Consider the following 15,695-nt stretch of genomic DNA (forward strand, 5'->3'; position numbering starts at 1 on the left):
CAGTTCATTCCTGCTTAATACAAGAATACTGGCTTGTCCCATTAAGCAAGGATTTGTGGCACCAAGTTTTCGTTTTCTGTTGTTGTTTGTCATCTGCTGTCTACCAGCCAGTCTGGATGGTAATGTGGTAAACTGGATGAGCACATTAGCAAATGACACTACGTTTGGGGGCATAGTGGACAGCGAGGAAGGCTAGCAAAGCTTGCAGTGGGATGTGGACCAGCTGTAAAAATGGTGGGTGGAATTTAATGCAGACAAGTGTGCGATGTAACAACTTTGGGAGGAAGGACAAACCTGGGTAGGACTTACACAGTGAGTGGCAGGACATCCTTCACCAGCTTGAAAGGTTGCAGCAGCATCTCTGGGTCCAAAAAATGGTGCGTATGTTTGTCTTAAATGTTTTTCTTGTTGGACATTAGTAATACAAAATACTGCAAGTCTGATTCATTAGTTCATTTGCAACAGATGGTGGGGTAGCTGCCTGGCCTCGGTTGTTATGTAGACCAGGCCCTGATGCCGCGGAGTTGCCTGTTACAGTCACCCAGGGGAGGAAACACCAGTTATATGGGTTATCATATGAGGAGCAGCTGATGGCTCTGGCCCATACCCACTGGAATTCAGAAGAATGGTGGGGAATCTCATTGGAACCCATTGAATGTTGAAAGGCCTAGACAGAGGGGATGTGAATGTTTCCTATGGCAGGGAGCCTTGGACCAGAGGGCACTGCCTCAGAGTAGAGGAATATCGCTCTAGAACAGAGATGAGGAGGAATTTCTTTAGCCAGAGGGCGGTGAATCTGTGGAATTTATTGCCACAGGCGGCTGTGGAGGCCAGGTCATTGGGTGTATTTAAGGCAGAGATTGATAGGTTTTTGATTAGACAGGGCATGAAATGTGACGGGGGGAAGGTGGGAGAATGTGGTTGAGAAGGAAACTGGATCAGATGTGATAAATAGCGGAATCAGAAACGAGAGAATCTGCAGATGCTGGAAATCCGAGCAACCCACACAAAATGCTGAAGGAACTCAGCAGGCCAGACAGCATCTATGGAAAAGAGTACGGTCGACGTTTCAGGCCAAGACCCTTTTCCATCGATGCTCCATGGCCTGCTGAGTTCCTCCAGCATTCAGTGTGCGTCGCATGAAATAGCAGAGCAGACCTGATGGGCCGAATCTGCTCCTATCTCTTATGATCTTAAGAGATAAATGATAATTCGGCAGGGTCTAGATGGGCCAAAAGGCCTATTGCTGTGCTGTAATGGTCTATAACTTTGTAACAATTTGAATTTTGATATCAGCCTTAATTTCATAATTTCTTCCTTTTAATGGCATCTGTGGTCCTTCTGCCCAGTTGTAATCCTGACCCCCCGAGGGCAGTCAGAATGCTCTGGTTCTAATAGTTAGAAACAGTGAGAGCACCAGCTCCCAGAGAGTTTGCACTGTGGAGCAGCTTGTCCAAGGCATCAGGAACATGCTTTTCCTCCCACTGGTGCATCTTCCGTCAGTGCAAGGAGGCAGAATGCTCTTCACTAGGGAGAGGTGGAGTACTGAGTATGAATCACATGACATATGTATGGTGATAGTCAGAGGACTTTTCTTTGTCAATGTTATGTTTCTGCTTTGCCAAGACATCATTTTGATGTGAGAATAACTAGTCCAACCTTTTCAGTACTTGGCCATGAAGTCAGAGTTGATGCCGACTACGAAATGAAGGCTATCTTTTCTCTTTGCGTGGTTTCTATTTTAAACAACTTCGAGACAGTGTCACAATTCAGCTTGAAAACAGTTATGAGGCCTGGCTGAGTCATGTATACTTTCTAAAAAAAGAATCTCAGATTGCTGCAAGCAAGTTGGAAGCTATTTGCCCGGCCCTGGAGTGCTACTATTGATTTAAAAATAAAGCCATTTAAACAGGATTAGCATGTTTCTATTTGTAGGAGAGCAGGAGATCTTATAACTACCTAGAGTTATGACACATAAAAAGGTCATTTGACTCAAATGGTCAGAGCCGGGATCAGAGGGCACAGCCGCAGAATAAAGGAGCCTAAATGAGGAGGGATTTCTTCAGCCCAGAGGATAGTGAGTCAATGGAACTCTTTTCCATGGATGGCAGTGGAGTGTCATTGATGGCGATTGATAGGTTCTTGATTGGTAAGGGGGTTATGTGTTAGAGAGTGAAGGCAGGAGAATGTTGAGAAAATAAACAAACCGTGAGTGAATGATGGATTAGGCTCGATGGGCTGAATGGCCTAATTTGCTCCTATACCTTGTGGTCTTACGATCACAGTGTTACTACAGGTCATTCAGCCCGACTGATCTAAACCAGAGTGTGGGCTCCCTATGGATCTCCCACGTTCCAAAAGCGTGCCATTAGGATTAGTGATTAGTGAGTTGTGAGCTTGCTATGTTGTTGCTGTAAGCACTGTGGCCCTTGTGGGCTGCCTGTAGCACAATGCTTACTGATTTGATTTGATGCATTCTGCAGTACTTTATACTTTATACTTTATTGTCGCCAAACAATTGATACTAGAGCGTATAATCACCGCAGCAATATATGATCCTGCGCTTCCCACTCCCTGGAGTACAAATCGATAGTAAATATTAAAAATTTAAATTATAAATCATAAATAGAAAATAGAAAAATGGAAAGTAAGGTAGTGCAAAAAAAACCGAGGCAGGTCCGGATATTTGGAGGGTACGGCCCGGATCCAGGTCAGGATCCGTTCAGCAGTCTTATCACAGTTGGAAAGAAGCTGTTCCCAAATCTGGCCGTATAAGTCTTCAAGCTCCTGAGCCTTGTCCCGGAGGGAAGTATGTTTCCATAGACATGTGACAGATAAAATTACTCATCCCAGCACTGCAGGACTTTCTACAGCATTGCAGAAAGTAATTTAACCCCTTGACCTGAGCTGGTTACTTCCTGTGCAATCCTGTCAGTAACATCTCCAGTGCCTAGCGATTGTTCTTCACTTCATACAATTCCTTTCTGAAAGCCAAAATTAAATCTGCTTCCTCAACACAGTGAATTCCAGATCATAATCACTAAGCGTGAGAATACTCGGTTCACACAGTCATAGAAACGTGGAGCAGGGAAACAGGCTGTCGAGAGGGCTGAGTCTACATTGATCATCCTGCTCCCATCCTCACCCATCGCCCACTGTCACTGACACACTCCCATCAGCCCCTCCACGGCTCGTCTGCACACTTGCGGAAATTGGCAGCACACGGTTAACCCACTGACTGGCACACCTTTGGAACTCAGAGCACCCGGAGGAAACCCCGAGGGCGGCAGAGAGAACAGGCTGACTCCACACAGACAGCACTGGAGCTGTGAAACAGCAGAGCTAATACCTGTGCCATTCTACCGCCCAGCTCCAGCATTTCCTAATCTCTCTGAATTTGTTTCTTCCAGTTCTTAACCCCTCAGCTAGTAGGAGCAATTTCTCCTCATGCATCTTACCAAATACCGTCATGAATCTTCATTTCTCAACTCTGTCTGTTCCAGGGAAACTAACCAAAATTTTCTGGTCTAGTTTCATTACTAAAACCCCTGAACCATTCCGATCAATTTCCCCTCTTGTTAATAATAAGTACTTAATTGATCCCGAGTGGGCAGATATTTTGTTACAGCACCAATATTTAAAAACACACTTAGTAATAATAATGAATATAATGATATAAATGTAATAATAATAATATTAACTAATAATAAAGTACGGCTAAGTAATTCTTTATTCTTCTCCGCCTACCACAAACACTTACTGCCTAATTACTTCCTGGCATTGTGGTTGTTTCATTAAAACTGGTTCTGTCTCGTTAAAACTTAACACAGAAATGTATAACGTTAACGCACATTTATCAATTACGTTCTATCCTGCTGCTCATTCTAATTGAAGGAACTGCACTTTTTTTTAGTGCTATAAAAGATACATTTTGAAAGATTGAGATTAGTTTGAATTTTAGACTGCGACGATTGGAAAAATCTAGGCTTCCACCAGGTGTCTTGTCATGAAGCCATTGTCCTCCAGGCAGCTTCTGTGGGTTGTGGGAAACGCTGCCATTTGCTCAGGTTGAGTGGTTCCATGCTACTCCTTAAAGCAGCACAGTGGAGGTAACTTGTGACAGATGCCACGGAAGCTTTTACAACAGCGTGTTCCACGGTCAGCGGACTGTACGGTTCACGCCACAGTATCAAGGCCGCCTCTGTCTTAAAACCTGTGGACTTCAGAAACATCTGAGTGATCTGAAAAGTCATTGTGGTCATCGAACTGAATTGCGAGAAGCAATTTCAGATGATGAGTGCAGGATGTGTTTACAGAAGGCACACAGTGTCCGGCCTTCGAGCTGCCAGGTGTCCAGACATGCCAATGTCCATTTGGCACAGGGAGAACTTATATCTGAAGTGAAGTGATTTTTCAGTGAACCAACAATCTTAAAAACTGCTGAATGATTTTGTATTTTTGCAAAAGCAGTATTACAGATTTAAGTGCCTATGTAACAGGTCTGATAAGCTAAATAAACTCATACTGTAAATTGCAGGATAAATATGTTGTATAAACCCAATATTTATTACTTGCAAAACATATCCATTGTCTGTACAACACAGAGGTAAAGCAGAAGATGCTGGAAATAATTATTTGGCACGTTTGCAAAGCAAGAGGCCTAATCTGTACCTTGCTCTTGTATTTATAAACTGTTTGTTCTTTGGAATATAGAAGTCATGGTAGCAGCTACTGCGATAAAAGAAAGGCTGAAATCAGTCCAGGTTGAATTATGATTCATTACTTCATGAAGTAAATGTCATTGTTTTGCAAACTATGCTCAGGATAATTAAATGACAAAAAGGATCACAGGAAATAAAATAATTTATGGCTCTGATGAATGTTGTTTCCATGGTTGAGCAGGGGCTTTGATTAGGGCATGGGCCTGGAAGTCAACTCAATTGTGTTGTTCAATCTAGACAAAAGGAGTGATAGTTGAGTGGACAGATGGACTGTTAGACAGAATGGTGATTGTATTATAAACACAAGATAGCCTGCAGATGCTGGAAATGGTATGGAAATGGGTTGAAACATCTTCAAAGGAAAGAAAATTACTTAAGAAGACAGCATAAGAAATAGGAGTAGATATAGGCCATCAATCCCCTTAAAGCCTGTTCTGCCAAGCTGACTTTCTACCGCAGCTCGGCTTTCATATTTAATCCCTAAATCCATCAATGTCTTTAACATCTAGAAACTATCAATCTCTGTTTTGAGTAAGCTCAGTGGGCTTCCATAGCCCTTTGTGGCAGAGAGTTACGTGGATTCAGCCCCCTCTGGGTGTGGAAAATCCACCTCATCTCTGTACTAACTAGTCTGCTCCTTATTCAGAGAATATAACCTATAGTTCCAGACTCCTTCACCAGGGAAAACAGCTTCACTGAATCCTCATTGAGTGAACTTTGTAAATTTCAGTGGGTTCTTCTTCCAAACCTGAAAGAACATATGTCTCGTCTTCATCGTGACTTGGTATGGTATCAGCTCTTCCCATGTCCGGAGAGTTGTGGACAGAGTTCAGTACATCACAGAAACCAGCCTCCCCTCCACGGATCCTGTCCACATTTCTCATTGCCTCGGTAAAACAGCCGGCAGATTCTGTCATTGCCTCTTTTCACACTTCCCATCAGGCAGGAGATACAAAAGCATGAAAGCACATACCAGCAGTCTCAAGAGTAGCTTCTGTCCTGCTGTTATACGACTATCAAAGGATTCCCTAGTATGACAAGATGGACTCTTGGTCTCACAAACTACTTTGTTATGACTTTGTACCTTATAAGACCAGAAGACGTAGGAGCAAAAATTAGGCTATTCAGCCCATCGAGTCTACTTTGCCATTCAATCATGGCTGATTTATTATCCCTCTCAACCCCATTCTCCTGCCTTCTTCCTGTAAACCGTGACAACCTTATTAATCAAGAAACTATCGACCTCTACTTTAGATATACCCAATGACTTGGCCTCCATAGCCATCTGCGGCAATGAATTCACACTCTGCCTAAAAATATTCCTTCTCATCTTTGCCCTTGCATTCTGAGGCTGTGTCTTGTGGTCCTGGACTTTGAAACTATTAAAAACATCCTCTCCATGTCCACCCTGTCTAGGCCTTTCAATGAGATCTCCCTCATTCTTCTAAACTCCAGTAATTACAGGCTAAGAGCCATCAAATGCTCCCCATGTGTTAACTCTTTCATTCCCAGGATTATTCTCGTGAATGTCCTCTGGATTCTCTCCAATGCCAGCACATCTTTTGGGGCCCGAAATTACTCACAATACTCTAAGAGCCCTTTAAAGCCTCAACATTACATCCTTGCTTTTATATTCAGCTCCCCTTGAAATAAATGCTAATATTGCATTTGCCTTCCTTGCTACTGACACAACTAGCAGGCAGGTTAACCTTTAGAGAATCCTGCATTAGGACTCCCTAATTAAGACCCGACTACACCAGTATTTCTTCTACCAAAGTGCATGACCACACACTTCCCTACACCGTATTCCATCTGCCACTTCTTCCCCATTCTCCCAATCTGTCTAAGTCCTTCTGCAGACTCCCTGTTCCCTGAACACTGACTGCCCCTCTGCCTAACCTTGTATTGTCCACAACCTTGGCAGCTTTAAAGCTTCACCGTGCTCGGCGCATGAACACATTACACATTTGGACCCAATTGCAGACAACTCTTCTGACAATCACTGACATTCTGACAATGGCAGTGCTGATAATAAAAAGCAGGATAAAGGCTGTAGAGAACAGAACAGGACTCAGAAAATCAAGAAGCAAAGTCGATTTAAGCGGAGCAAAGAAACAATGAGGGTCAGCAAACATCAGGCTCTTTGCTTCTGAGCGGTTTTCGTAACGTAAGGTAGAGAATAAATCTAGACCCTACAGTATACACATTTAATGTCTTGTTATTCTATTACCTACCATAGAATATGATAAAATTAGGTCTTTCATTTACATCTAATCTGGGCAAATCAGATTAACAGTAATAATGTGGAAGATAAATTTATTGAGTACTTTAGAGATGGTTTCCTAAATTAATATATTAAGGAATGAACCAGGGTTATATTAGATCTCGAAACTGTGAGAAAGGGTAATCAGTAATCTTTTTGCTAATTGGCCCTTGGAGGTCAGTAATCATTAAATGCTAGTTTTATTGAAAGTGATTTAGTTTAATCAGAAATCAAAGTTTTACAAGAGGAATAGATAGAGTGGATAGCCAGTGCCTCTTCCCAAGGGCACCACTGCTCAATACAAGAGGACATGGCTTTAAGGTAAGGTGTGGGAAGTTTAAGGGGGATATTAGAGGAAGGTTTTTTACTCAGAGAGTGGTTGGTGCGTGGAATGCACTGCCTGAGTCAGTGGTGGAGGCAGATACACTAGTGAAGTTTAAGAGACTTCTGGACAGGTATATGGAGGAATTTAAGGTGGGGGTTTATATGGGAGGCAGGGTTTGAGGGTCGGCACAACATTGTGGGCTGAAGGGCCTGTACTGTGCTGTACTATTCTATGTTCTATGTACATCTAAGTTCAGGTATCCATGAAGTATGAGTTGTACATGATAGCATAGGAAACCGATTAAAAGCCTTAATAGGAGTTGGTACAGAAAACTCCCAAAGAATTAATATGTAGTTTATCAGAAACACATAAAAAACAGCAGGATATGTGGTCCATCTGTGATGAAGAAGAGAAATCAAAGGAAAAACCTAAAAGGAACCCGTGCATGTAAGGCATAGGAAAATTTCAGTGAAGTTAGACCAAGCAATGGATAAGAAAATGGGAAAGCAGAATGTGAGGGATATCTACTGATTAAAGATAATGCAGTTAGTATGGATATACTGTATGAAAGGGAACTAATGTTTGACAAACTGATTAGAGTTTTATGTAAATAGCGGTAAAGATAATGACAACCAGCGAACATGGTGTATTTGCTTTATCTAAAGGTCTTTAACAAGATATCACACGGGGTTAATAAATACCATTGAAGCAGATAGAATTAGCTGGTGTGGATCTGGGCTTGTTAGTGGATAGAAAACAGAGAGCAGAAATAAGTAAGATAGCTTTGGGTTGGGAGGCTGTGACCAGTGAGGTTCACAAGTGAGATACTGAGATTGTGGATGAAATCGTTAATTGTGATCATTTACAGTGGTGAAACATGCTGCTTCCTTCTGTTTCTTATGCTGATTGTGGTCTCCAGTAGTTTTCCAGTGATACTATGTCAGACATCCCACCCTGCAAAAACTCATTTCAGGGAGGTAGCACCCCAGCCCCCCCCCCACAACCCCATATCCCCCCACCCCACCCTGTCGACCTCCAAAGGTGTATGTAATACTTTGTTTAGTGATTTTGTCTAATCTGTAAACCAAGTTGGGTATATGCAGAAACTGTGACATTAAAATATGTAATTATATTATCATGTTTATTCTATTACAACTTTAAGCAAGTCTACAGGGAGTTTGGCCTCATCAAGCAGGACATCAATAGAGTAGCTCCTTAGCAGCTAGCCAGCTAGTTTAAATAACCTTAGCTACACTAATAAACAAATGACACCTGTTAAACTCACCTCAACCTGTCTCTTACATTTTAACCCACCATGGGCAATAGAAAAGTCACTGTTGCAAACAGTGCAGTGAGCAACCCTGTCATAATGTTTCAGGTCGACTGTAAAGCCCGCCCACAGAGAGAACTGATAGGTCTACTTAGCAGGGGTCCGCAATCGTTTTTGCACCGCAGACCAGTTTAATATTGACAATATTCTTGTGGACCGGCCGACCAGGGGCGGGGGTGTTAATCACAACCGGAATATAGGTGATAAGTCAATCGCATCATAACATTTTAAGTAACATTTGGATGTTAAACACACAGCGCATATTTTCCCCGTATGAACATATAAAATCATTGCAACACACCAATATCGCTGAATCAGTGGGAGCCCTGGGCTTGTTTTCCTGCAACAACACGGTCCTATCGAGGGGTGATGGGAGACAGCGATACTCGAAGGGGGTTCCTTGTGTCCAGTCTATTCCGCAATTTAGTTTTCGTTGCATTCATTACAGAAAACTCCGCTTCACAGAGATATGTTGGAAATGGAAGCAACGTTTTCAGTGCTTTTGTGGCTATGTCAGGATATTCAGCCTTGACTTTGATCCAGAATGCTAGCAGAGATGTTATGTGAAACATACTTTTCAGCCCACCATCATTTGCAAGCTCGAGGAGTTGATCTTTTTCCCGCGCTGACATGGATGATTCACCAGCGACATTCACAAATGGGTCATGGACCCATTCCTTTGCTCGTCTCAGGTCACTGATGACCTCACGTGCGTTAAAATTCAACAGTGCGTGACAGGGAATAAGGAAAGGTGCAGCCGACTCATACCGTTTCATATCGCCGAATCATATCATTTCCTCGTGGCCCGGTGGTTGGGAACCACTCTTAACACGAAGAGAGACCAATCAGGATGCTCTCTCTCCCGCTCAAAAAAATCTATTTCCGGGATATTGTATATAATTTCCGGGCGTCAGGGAGCCACTATCGATATGCGGGAGACTCCCGGAACTTCCGGGAGAGGTGGGATGTCTGTCAAATGATGGTGGGCTGAAAAGTATGTTTGATATAACATCTCTGCTGGCATTCTGGATCAAAGTCAAGGCTGAATATCCTGAGATAGCCATGAAAGCACTGAAAACGTTGCTTCCATTTCCAACATATCTCTGTGAAGCGGAGTTTTCTGCAATAAATGCAACGAAAACTAAATTGCGGAATAGACTGGACATAAGGAACCCCCTTCGAGTATCACTGTCTCCCATCACCCCTCGATAGGACCGTGTTGTTGCAGGAAAACAAGCCCAGGGCTCTCACTGATTCAGCGATATTGGTGTGTTGCAATGATTTTATATGTTCATACGGGGAAAATATGTGCTGTGTGTTTAATATCCAAATGTTACTTAAAATGTTGTGATGCGATTGACTTATCACCTATATTTCGGTTGTGATTAACACCCTCGCCCCTGGTCGGCCGGTCCGCAAGAATATTGTCAATATTAAACCGGTCTGCGGTGCAAAAACGATTGCGGACCCCTGCTAAGTAGACCCATCAGTTCTCTCTGTGGACGGGCTTTACAGTCGACCTCAAAAATGATGACAGTGTTGCTCGCTGCACTGTTTGCAACAGTGACTTTTCTATTGCCCATGGTGGGTTAAAATGTAAGAGACAGGTTGAGGTGAGTTTAACAGGTGTCATTCGATCATTAGCGTAGCTAATGTTATTTAAACTAGCTGGCTGGCTGCCAAGGAGCTACTCTATTGATGTCCTATGTGATGAGGCCAAACCCCCTGTAGACTTGCTTAAAGTTGTAATAGAATAAACATGATAATATAATGTAAGTATATATTTTAATGTCACATTTTCTGCATATACCCAACTTGGTTTACAGATTGTTTAGTGATTTTGTCCAAAGTATTACATACACCCTTGGATGTCAACACCCTTGGAGGTCAACCTTGGGGTTGCGGGGGGCAGGGGCTGCTACCTCCCTGAAATGAGTTTTTGCAGGGTGGGATGGCTGCATTTGCAAGCTCGAGGAGTTGATCTTTTTCCCGCGCTGATATGAATGATTCACCAGAGACATTCACAAATGGGTCATGGACCCATTCCTTTGCTCGTCTCGGGTCACTGATGACCTCACGTGCGTTAAAATTCAACAGTGCGTGACAGGGAATGAGGAAAGGTGCCGCTGACTCTTACTATTTCATATCGCCAAATCATATCATTTCCTCGTGGCCCGGTGGTTGGGAACCACTCTTAGCACAAAGAGAGACCAATCAAGATGCTCGCTCTCCCTCTCAAAAAAAATCTATTTCTGGGATATTGTATATAATTTCCTGGCATCAGGGAGCCACTATCCATATGTGGGAGACATCCGGAACTTCCGGGAGAGGTGGGATGTCTGCTATGTTAACCCAGACTGATGGGCAGCATGCAATATAGTACTACTAGTATAGATATCATCTTGTTTATTTTAATACCCTAACTCTAGGAATTCCAAGGAGGTTAGTTCAGTAGGTGTTTAGTGGAGAAGTGATGCTCGACCTTCACTCAGTTGAACCAGATGCAGATTTTGAATTAGAACACAGAACATGGTACCTAGAAAATCTACCACAAATTACAGGCCCTTCGTCCCACAATGTTGTGCCGACCATGTAACCTACTCTAGAAGCTGTCTAGAATTTCCCTACTGCATAGCTTCTATTTTTCTAAGCTCCATGTACCTATCTAAGAGTTTCTTAAAAGATCCTATTGTATCTGCCTTTACCACCTTCACTGGCAGCACATTCCACACACCCATGACTCGCTGTGTGAAAAACTTACCTCTAACATCCTTCTTGTATCTACTTCCAAGCACCTTAAAACTGTGCCCTCTCGTGTTAGCCATTTCAGCCCCAGGAAAAAGCCTCTGACTATCCACATGATCAATGCCTCTCATCATCTTATACACCTCTATTAGGTCACCTCTCATCCTCTGTCGCTCCAAGGAGAAAAGGCCAAGTTCACTCAACCTACTCTCATAAGGCATGCTCCCCAATCCAGGCAGCGTCCTTGTAAATCTCCTCTGCAATCTCTCTATAGCATCCATAAACACAGTACTCCAAGTGGGGTCTAACTGTCTTCTATAGCGGTAACATAACCTCATGGTTCTTGAACTCAATCCCAAGGTTGATGAAGGCCATCACACCATACGCCTTCTTGACAACACTGAGTTGGAGAAAGCCCAACTTTGATGGTATCAGAAATGATCTGCCAAATATGAACTGGGACAGGCTGTTCTCCAGCAAATGTGTACTTGGAAAGTGGGAGGCCTTCAAAGACAAAATTTGAATACAAACCTTGTATGTGTGTGTCAGAATAAAAGATAAAGATAACCTGCGTTTTCAGGAGGTATTGAGGCCCTGGTTAAGAGGAAAAAAAAGAGGTGCATAGCAGGTATACAAGAGAAATGAGGAAAGCTAAAAGAAGGCATGGAGTTGCTCTAGCAGACAGAGTGATGGAGAATCCTAAGGATATGTTAAGACCAAAAGGTTGGCGAGGGGCAAAATTGGACCTCTGGAAGATCAGAATGGTAACCTATGTGTGGAACCAAAACAGGTGGGGGAGATCTTAAATGCATCTGTATTTACTCAGGAGGTCAATGCGGAGTCTATAGAAGTGGGGCAAAGTGGACCCTGTACAGAATACAGAGGAGCAGGTATTTGCTATCCTGAGGCAAATCAGGGTGGATAAATCCCCAGGGTCTGACAAGGTGTTCACCCGACCCTACGGGAGGCAAGTGCAGAAATTGCAGTAGAGATGTATAGAACATCCTTAGCAACAGGAGAGGTATCGGGATTGGTGGATAGCCAATGTTGTTCTTCTGTTTAAAAGAAGTCTCTAAACAGAATCCAGGAAATTATAGGCCAGTGAGTCTGACATCAGTTATGGGAAAGTTATTGGAAAGTAGTCTAAGGGACCAGATATGTAAGCATTTGGTTAGACATGGACTGATTTAAGGTAGTCAGTATGGCTTCATGCATGGTAGGTCATATCTAACTAATCTTAGAGTTTTTTTGAGGAAGTCACCAGGAAAGTGGATGAAGTCAAGGCTGTGAATGTTATCTGCATGGACTTTAGCAAGACCTTTGATAAGGTCCTGCATAGGAGGCTGGTCAAGAGGGTTCAGTTGCTCGGCATTCAGGATCAGGAAGTAAATTGGATTAGACATTGGTTTTGTGGGAGAAGTCAGAGAGTGGTAGTAGATGGTTGCCTCTCTGACTGGAGACCTGTGGCTAGCGGTCTGCCACAGGGTCGGTGCTGGGTCCATTGTTATTTGTCATCTCTATCAACAACATGGATGATAATATGGTTCACTGGATCAGTAAATTTGCAGATGACACCAAGACTGGGGGTGTAGTGGACAGTGAGGAAGGCTATCATAGTTTGCAGAGGAATATCCATTAGCTGGAAATCTGGGCTGAAAAATGGTGGATGGTATTTAATGCAGACAAGAGCCAGATTTTGGACTTTAGTAGGAGCAACTAGAGTAGCCTTACACAGTGAACGGTAGGGCACTGAGGAGTGTGGTAGAACAAAGGGGTTTGGGGATAATAATTCATTGAAAGTGCCACATTCCCTAGTAACAGATCCAGTATCACACGCTCTCTTGTTGGGACTTCCATGTACTGACGAAGGTAACCTTCCTGAACACATTTGACAAACTCTGTCCCACCTAGTCCTTTTACAGTATGGGATTCCCAGCCAATAGGTGAAAAATTAAAATCAACTACTATAAACAAGAGAAAATCTGCAGATGCTGGATATCCAAGCAAAACATACACAATGCTGGAGGAACTCAGCAGGCCAGGCAGCATCTGTGGAAGAAAATACAGTCGGTGCTTCAAGTCGAGACCCTTCGGCAGAACTGGAGGAAAAAAAGCTGAGGAGTAGATTTAAAAGGTGGGGGAGGGGAGAGAGAAATGCCAGGTGATAGGTGAAACTTGGAGGGGGAGGAATGAAGCAAAGAGCGAGGAAATTGATTGGTGAAAGAGACAGAAGACCATGGAAGAAAGAAGAGGGGTGGGGTGGGGGAAGGAGCACCAGGGGGAGGGGATGGGTGGGCTAGAGGACAACATGAGGGACAAGGGGATGGGAAATGGTGAAGAGGGGCATGTAGGGCATTACCAGAAGGTTGAGAAATTGATGTTCATGCCATCGGGTTGGAGGCTACCCAAACAGAATATAAGGTGTTGTTCCTCCAACCTAAGTGTGACCTTATCCCAACAGTGGAGGAGGCCATGGATGGACATATGGGAATGGGAAGTGGAATTAAAATTGGCGGCCACTAGGAGATCCAGCTTGTTCTGGTGGGCGGGGTGTAGATGCTCAGCGAAATGGTCTCCCAGTCTAGGTCGGGTCTCACCAATATATAAGAGGCCACACCAGAAGCACCGAACATAGTATATGACCCCAGCGGACTCACAGGTGAAGTGTCGGCTCACCTAGGGTCCTGAATGGTAGTGAGGGAGGAGGTGTAGGGGCAGGTATAGCACTTGTCCCGCTTGCAAGGATAAGTGCCAGGAGGGAGATCAGTGGGGAGGAACAAATGGACAAGGGAGTTGTGTAGGGAGCAATCCCTGTGGAAAGCAGAAAGTGGGGGGGAGGGAAAGATGTGTTTGGTGGTGGGATCCAGTTGGAAATAGAGAAAGTTTCAGAGAATTATGTGCTGAACGCAGAGGCTGGTGGGTGAGTAGCAGGGTGGGATGAAGCACAGTCCAGATATTTTTATAAGGACTTGAGGACCAAAGTTACTGGGAAAGGTTAAATGTGTTGTGTCTTTATTCCTTGGGGCATAGGAGATTGAGGGGAGATTAGATCGAGGTATACAAAATTATGAGGGACACTTCCATGGAGGTTGGGTGAGACTCGAACGAGAGCTCATGGGTTAAAGGTTAAAGGTGAAATGTTTATTTAAGGGGGACCTGAATGGGAACTTGCTCACTGAGGGGATGGTGAGAGTGCGGAATGAGCTGCCAGCAGAAATGGTGGATGTGGGTTTGGTTTCAACATTTAAAAGAAGTTTGGGTAACTTTAAAAGGGCTAAAATGAGGGAACACTCACCATTTCTCAGGGGGATCAGAAGTGGAAAGAGTAAGCAATTTTAAGCTCCTGGGTGTCAGAATCTCTGCGGATCTATCCTGAGCCCAACACGTCGATGCAGCTACAAAGAAGGCACGACAGCAGCTATATTTCAATAGAAGGTTGAGGAAATTTGGTATGTCACCAAAGACATGTTTTTGTATTGCAATGTACTGCTGCCACATAACAACAAATCACATGACATATGCCAGTGATATTAACCTGATTCTGATTCTGACGCGTGAATGGGAGATATGTGGATGTCTACGGTCTAAATGCAGGTCAGTGAGACTAGGCAGAATAAGAATAGTTCAGCACAGATTATTTCAGCTGAAAGGGCGGTTTCTGTGCTGTACTGCTCTCTATAACTATCCCTTGATGTAGATTCTTCTGGCCTTTATGAAGACATTCCAAAAACCTTTCTATTCAGATGGAGTATGTGCAAACTAACAAGCTGGCTGATGGAGAATAAATCATGAATGAAAATGGTACAACTTCTTCCATAATTCAGTGTGAGTACATGCAGTGGACCTCATTGGGATGGTTGGGTGCATGGAGATTTGCAGGAGTTTGACAGTGACATTTTGTGTGCTGGCTACTGAGATGTGTAGCAGCCCCACTTTGATGCCTTCCATGGCAGTTCTGTGGGTGCGGATGAGAGGCTTCTGTTTAAATGTTCTGAAGTTGCGTCCCTTGCCCACAGATTGAAGCGTCATGAACAGTCTCTGCCCGAAATGTTGACTGTTCGTATCCCTCTATAAATGCTGCCTGACCTGCTGAGTTCCTTCGGCACTTTGTGTGTGTTGCTCAAGAATTACAGCATCTTCGGAATCTCTCGTGCCTTCATTTATACATGACCGTACTGCATAAGATCACCTGCGACGTTGCAGTACTTTCTGAGCACAATGCTGGATATGGTGATCAAATCTGAACAACTGCCTCTCTCAGACGTGAGGGCATTTTGATCCATAGCGGACACATTTTACGTCCATCTTCCC

The 15,695-nt window shown here is 43.6% G+C and overlaps 1 protein-coding gene across 3 annotated transcripts in view; it reads left to right on the forward strand.

Moving 5' to 3' along the window:
* The first annotated feature begins 328 nt into the window (after positions 1 to 328).
* The window catches only part of LOC134338482 (basic phospholipase A2-like), a 44,965-nt gene continuing 29,598 nt past the window's right edge, over positions 329 to 15,695 (forward strand). Inside the window, exon 1 of one of the 3 annotated variants that reach the window (XM_063034325.1) lies at positions 329 to 377. The gene's annotated coding sequence lies outside the window, so the exon portion shown is untranslated. Of the gene's footprint in view, positions 378 to 2,006; positions 2,078 to 6,861; positions 6,894 to 15,695 lie in introns of those variants that run through there. The other 2 variants (XM_063034323.1, XM_063034324.1) reach the window with 2 other exon arrangements.

This window comes from Mobula hypostoma, chromosome 27 (genome assembly GCF_963921235.1).
Source record: "Mobula hypostoma chromosome 27, sMobHyp1.1, whole genome shotgun sequence".
NCBI classification, from domain to species: domain Eukaryota; kingdom Metazoa; phylum Chordata; class Chondrichthyes; order Myliobatiformes; family Myliobatidae; genus Mobula; species Mobula hypostoma.